The 6,101-nt window shown below is 48.9% G+C and overlaps 1 long non-coding RNA gene across 1 annotated transcript; it reads left to right on the top strand.

Moving 5' to 3' along the window:
• Positions 1-419: 419 nt before the first annotated feature.
• Positions 420-4,278, top strand: LOC121044737 (uncharacterized). The gene is made up of 2 exons (XR_005797451.1): positions 420-1,026; positions 3,972-4,278. It is a non-coding gene; the product is annotated as an uncharacterized LOC121044737 (long non-coding RNA).
• Positions 4,279-6,101: the final 1,823 nt, after the last annotated feature.

Below are 6,101 nucleotides of genomic sequence, written 5' to 3'. Positions count from 1 at the left end.
TCGAGCAAACATACTCCCAACTAAATATAGTCTTCCCAGGCCTCATAACGAGTTTCTAATTCTGTCCAAGTCCCCGCTAGCTGCCAGCCCAGACCACAGACACACTTCCCTTCTCCCACTCAGGCCTGCTCTCCTAGGCCACTGCAGTTACCACTGGTAAAGAATTAGCAGAATTTATTCAGGGAGGAGAGCCAAGGACCCAAACCCTCAGTGGGGGAGGATTTGCAAGGTTGGAATTTCTCCTCTAGATCTTCTTAGGGAAGTTACTTCCTCTTCTGAGCCCTTCAGGTTTCCCCTCCTTGAGGCATCTGGGTGGCGCAGTGGGTTGGGCTTCTGACTCTTGATTTTGGCTCAGGTGATGATCTCATGGTTCGTGGGATCAAGCCCTGAGTCCGTCAGGCTCTGCGCTGACAGCTCTGAACCTGCTTGGGAATCTCTCCCTCTCTCTCTCTCTGTCTCTCTGTTCCTCCCACTTGTGCACACGCACACACTCTCTCTCAAAATAAATTAATAAACTTTGCAGTTTCCCCTTCAGCATCCTATTTAATGCCTCTGTGACTGAGAGAGTGGAATGTTGGTGGGTAGATAGGAAGACCTTGGGGATGTGACAGCAGGATGAATTGGGAACCCTCTGACCCTGCAACAGGAAGTGTGTGCCCAAGGGAGTACTCATTCGTGAAAAGGAGGAAGCTGTGGGGCAGCTGGGGGCAGGCAAACTGGACATTAGAGGCCTCTGTCTTCTCACCAGGACCTCTCAAGGCTGCAAGGGACTGATGCACTCATGCCTTGCACTGCAGCAGCAATCTGGATTTGTCCTATTCAAATGTTCAGCCACCTGATGCCATAGGTAACGTCCTGACAAATCTCACACAGAAGGAAATAGAACTTGTCAACTCTCCAAAAGGCCGTATTCCTTCCGCTACCCTGCTCGACGCCGGTAGATGTGCCCACTAAATAGTATCAACTACCTGCGTAGCTCGCTGCAAGAGTAGAAGCCACCATTCTGCAAAGACCAAACGGGAGCTGGTAAGTAACAAGTCTGATGGCAGTTACAGCATCACTGTTGCTCTTGTGTCCTGATTGCCACCTGGGACGGCAGCATTTTGATGATATTTCATAAATTGCCTTATTGTTTCATTTTCTTGTTAAATGATCCCGTTCAGCTCACAAGCGCTTAAGCACCTGCCTGGCCCTGTGCCGAGTCCTGGACAAGCTGACTATCCAGTGGGGGAGACTGGCAAATTCATAACTGAGAACTTCTGTGTTGAATAGCATGTGGATTATATCAGTTTGCTAGGGCAGTCACAACAAAGTACCACAGGCTGGGTGGCTTAGGCCACAGAAAGATACTTTCGCACTATTCTGGATGCTAGAAGCCCGAGATCAACTTGCCAGGGTGGGTTTCTCCTGAGGCCTCTCTCCTTGGTTTGCAGACGGCCACCTTCTCCCTGTGTCCTCGCATGGTGTTCCCTTTGTATGTGCCTGTGTGCTCTTATGACACCAGTCATATTGGACCTGAGCCCAACCTAATGGCTGCATTTTAGCTTCAATACTTCTTTAAAGACTATCTCTAAACACAGTCACATCCCGAGCTACTGGGGGTTAGGACTTCAACATACGAATTTTGAAGGGACATTGTTCAGCCCCATGACACTGACTGATAAGTACTTGGCTGAACAGCATCCATGTGCCCTGCCAGATGCACACGCACTCTGTGCTCTCCTTCACCCTGCTCTGTTCCCCGGGAGGCTGACTTCTAGGAACCGAAACCACGGCCCTCTCCTTCCAGTTGGGTTCCAGGAGGTACCACCAGTGGGAGGCATTGGCAGGGGAATGGAAGGAACGAGGAGAGTGAAGGTAGTCTCTATTCCCCTGGCTCCCTCCACGTACAGTCCAGGAACATAAAGTCACAGCTCTACAGGGCAACCTGTTCACACAGAGCTCTCACCGGGTTCCAGTCACTGTTCCCTCCCTTGCCCCTGAAGGCCGAGACTCAGCAAACTGTGCCCCTCTGTTACTAGCCATAGGTTCTAGGCCGTCCTTTGTGGCTTCCCTACGCTCTGCCCACGTCTTTATAAATAGCACCCTTATTTAAGCAGTGCCTGGGAATTTGTCAGACAAAAAGTGGAGAAGCATCCCCGATGGCAGAACGGCCTTGGTGAGTGAAAATCCCAGCGTATTGATGAAATCATGAATACCGTTACCCATCTTTGGCAGAGAGCCAGGATCAGGGAGAAATTAGCTGCTCGCCTCAGAAGAGGAGGAAAACAATAGTATACATTCAATACACAGTACAGGGACCAGGGGGAGGAGCAGCAGCGGGGGAGATGCACAAAGAGGAGGCCGGAGCGTCGCCTCCCGCCTCCAGGCTGTTGTGTGCTGTCTCTCCTGGCACGCGTGGGTTGGAGGCCCACGCCTCCTCGGAGGCCCACGCCTCCGCTTCCTTTCGAGGGTCAGCCAGGAGGGCACCTCGGCCCGCAGCGCACACTCTGCCAGACTCTGCTCCCTCGCTCCCTAAGCTTTTCCCTCCCGGAATGTGGTGTTGTAACTGTGTTCACTGGTCTGAGTCTGTCTAACTGGGCCTCTCTGAGGGCAGGAACTGGCTCTCTTATCTCTGCCTCCCCACGCCCAGGCTGCTGCTTGGCTCGGAGGTGGCTCTCAGAAAGTTTTGTCATCAACAGCATGGCTGAATCAGGCCAAGTTAGGCCAAATGAGGGAGCCACCCCGGCCCTCCTTTCTGGAGGCCTTCCTCAGACACGCTATGGGTATGCGGGCAAAAGCTGTGGCTGGATGGGGATAACCCTCCACTCCTCCAAGAACCTGGTCATTTCTAGTCCTGGCTATCCTCTGTGGCCCACTGACAGGTAGATCCAGTTTACAAACCTCGGGGCCTCAGCTCCGTTACCTGTGATATGGGCATAATCGGATCACCCACCCTATAGCCTTCTTACGAGGAGTCAGTGGGTTAATATCTGCCGAGTGCTTAAAACAGTGCCTAGTGTACAGGCTCAATAAATAAGAGTGATGATAATAACGTTTTCTGACCACTGCACGTTTAAGAGCAACAAATCACAATTTATTAAATCACACCTACAATTAAATCACACCTAACAATTTGCAAGGCATGTTCACACAGCTGCCTGTTCATTTCTTCAGCAAACAGTCTTACCCCCAACAAGAATCTAGTTCAAGCAGAGGAAAGAAAAGCACTTTATGCCGCTACCAGCCCTGTATCACTGTGGCTCCTTTTGTAGCCAAGGAAACAGGAGCCAGCTGGGCCTGAAGCAACAATCTGGCCTTTTATTATTAGAATTAAAGGCCAATTGGAATCACTCTGGAGCTTTCCCAGCAGAGGATGAGCCCCTTGCAGGCAGATGTTGCAGGCTGGTGTGGGCCCCCCTCTTCTTGTGGAAGGCAGAGCAAATCTATCTTTAATATGCTCTGGAACCTCCCGGATCTTGGGAAATTCAGATTCTGACTCGAGCGGTCTGGCGTGAGGACGGAAACTCTGAATTTCTAACAGTCTTCTTCCAAGCCGATGCCAGCGCTGCTAACCTGCAGGCAGGGTAGCCAACTGGCCTAAGTTTGCCCAGAACTTTCCCAGTTTTAGCACTGAGATTTCCGCATCCGAGGAACACGCAGACCTGGAAAACCAGGACAGTTGGTCACTGGATCCACAGAACCACACTTCGAGTAGCAGGGACATAGCCAGCTGAGTTTGTACTGAGCTTTACAGCCCTTCACTTCAGAGTCCCCTGAATAATCCTCTTGACCTGATAAAGAATTGTGACTCTTTAATCTCTAGAAATGACAGGGTAGATGCTGGCTCTGTAGGGCCTAAGGCTTATATAATCTTAGTGGCTCTTTTAAGAAAAAAAGTACAAAAATATCTTTGTTTTATAAAATTTGCAAAACATATAACCATGCAAATAGGGTAAATTCCCTTCTGTCTCTGGCCTCTGGCCAAACAGGTGCTCACTTCCTTCTGGGAAAACGGTGTTGGTCTCTCAATGGCCGGTTCTGTGAGATGACCACCAGGTGGCAGTAGATTTACACAGCCCCGTTTCAACCACCCGCCCTGCTCCCTACCCGCTCCCCCCCATCTCCAGAAATTTCTAAATCTTCCTCCAGCTGGCCTAGCCAGCTAATCCAACAAATTAATCTATGCTCTGATAATGGGCAAAGGAGTTCATGTGCTTCTCTCTAAATAGCCTATTTTCCATTTAATGGGAATGCTAAGATCATTTTTAAAACCAAATAAAGAATGCTAATAGGTGACGTCCGAGCACACTGTTGGATCAGACATCACACTATGGAGATGTTTTTAAGCAGGTAGAACTTTCTGTGTTCGGCAGATCCTGTCTATGGCGAGGTTCTAGTTCTTACCACCTCTTCCCCCGCCCCAGTGTATAGCTTAGTGTTTAGGTAACAACTTTGGAGTTTGGCTGCCGGGGTAGTAAGTACTACCACTTACCGAGGGGCATGTGTGCCTCAGTTTCCTGATCTGTGAAATACAAATAATAATACTGATTTCATATAATAGTTGTGGGGATCATGTAAAATAATGTACGTAAAGCTCCCCAGAAAAGTTGCATACAGTAAGCACTCAATAAGCAGCCATCATCTTCATCATCCTGTATCTTGCCTGTCTTCTGCCTTCTTCAAACCAAATTGTCCTCCTGTCTTTCTTCCAATCTCAGGGCCCTACCAGGTGCCTCAAGTGAACAGAAGAAGGGTTGAGACTCCAGGATGGTAATAAGCAGTCCAGTTCTTCTGGGCACAGCATTCTTCAGACCCATGATCTCTCAAGTTGGGGCTGAGCCCTGGGGACACTGAAGCAAAGAGGAGAGGCACGAGCTGGACCAGACTCCAGACAGCCCAGCTCAGCACTTTAGCAGGTCACTCTCCAAGGATCACTTTGTGGATACCAGGAGCCCAACATTTGTAGATGAGCCTGGCATGTGAGGGCAGATGGATAAGGGGGTTGCCTGGCCCAGCCTGACTCCCTCCTAGGTCCTGTAAACACTGTTTGGCCCAGAGGGACTCATCACGGAGCAGAGGCTTCATCTTCTGTGCATCTCCATTTTCCAGTTGTATCTGGAACGCTTTCTTTGCCTTCTCTCCCCACATCCCCTCTCTGGATACAATTACCTTCAGTCAGTTAACTAAAAGGCAAAAGAGTGGATGGTTCTCAAACTTTGCTGCATATTAGAATCACCTGAGGCACTTTTACACTCTGATTCCCAGGCTAAATCCCAAACCAATGAAATCAGAATCTTTGGGAATGGGACCCAAGTTGCAGCAATAATTCCAGTATATGGTGCCTGGCTGGGAAGAGCAATGGAGAAATGTGCAACTCTTGACCTCAGGGTCGTGGGTTTGAGCCCCACGTTGGGTGTAGGGATTACTAAAAAAAATTTAAAAACTTGAAAAAAAAAAAAAAAAAGAATTCCAATGTATATAGCAAGTTTGAGAACCGGTGTTCTAGAGTAGTGTTTCTCAGCTTCAATGTGCATTCAAGTCACCTGAAGAGTTTATTAAAATGGACATTCTAGGGGCACCTGGGTGGCTCAGTCGGTTAAGCATCCAACTCTTGATTTCAGCTCAGCTCATAATCCCAGGATTGTGGGATCGAGCCCCACATCAGTCCCCATGCTCAGCATGGAGCCTACTTCAGATTCTCTCTCCCTCTCCCCCTCTCCCCTGCTCTCTTTCTCAAAAAAAAAACAAAAAAAAACAAAACAAAACATATATATATATTAAAGTGGACATTCTAGTCCAGTAGGTCTAGGGTAGACCCTGAAATTGTGTGTTTCTATCAAGCTCCAGGTGATACAGATGGTGCCGGTCCATAGACCAAATTTTGAGTAGCAAGTTGTGGAACTGTGCTTCTCAAACTTGGCATGTATCAGAATCATCTGGAGGGCTTGTTAAAATACTCCCAGTTTGAGATTCAGTAGATCTGGAGTAGGGCCCCATAACATGCATTTCTAATGTGCTCTGTGATGCTGATGCTGCGGGTCCACACAGCACACCTTGAACAGCATTTGGAGTCAGGCACCCCTGGACCGTGTTTCTGGCTTCACACCTTGCTACCTCTG

The sequence above is a fragment of the Herpailurus yagouaroundi genome, unplaced genomic scaffold (genome assembly GCF_014898765.1).
Source record: "Herpailurus yagouaroundi ecotype Mexico unplaced genomic scaffold, PumYag 189, whole genome shotgun sequence".
Taxonomy (NCBI): Eukaryota; Metazoa; Chordata; class Mammalia; order Carnivora; family Felidae; genus Herpailurus; species Herpailurus yagouaroundi.
Note: the sequence above shows the minus strand (reverse complement) of the source record. Positions and strands in the feature narration are given on the sequence as shown.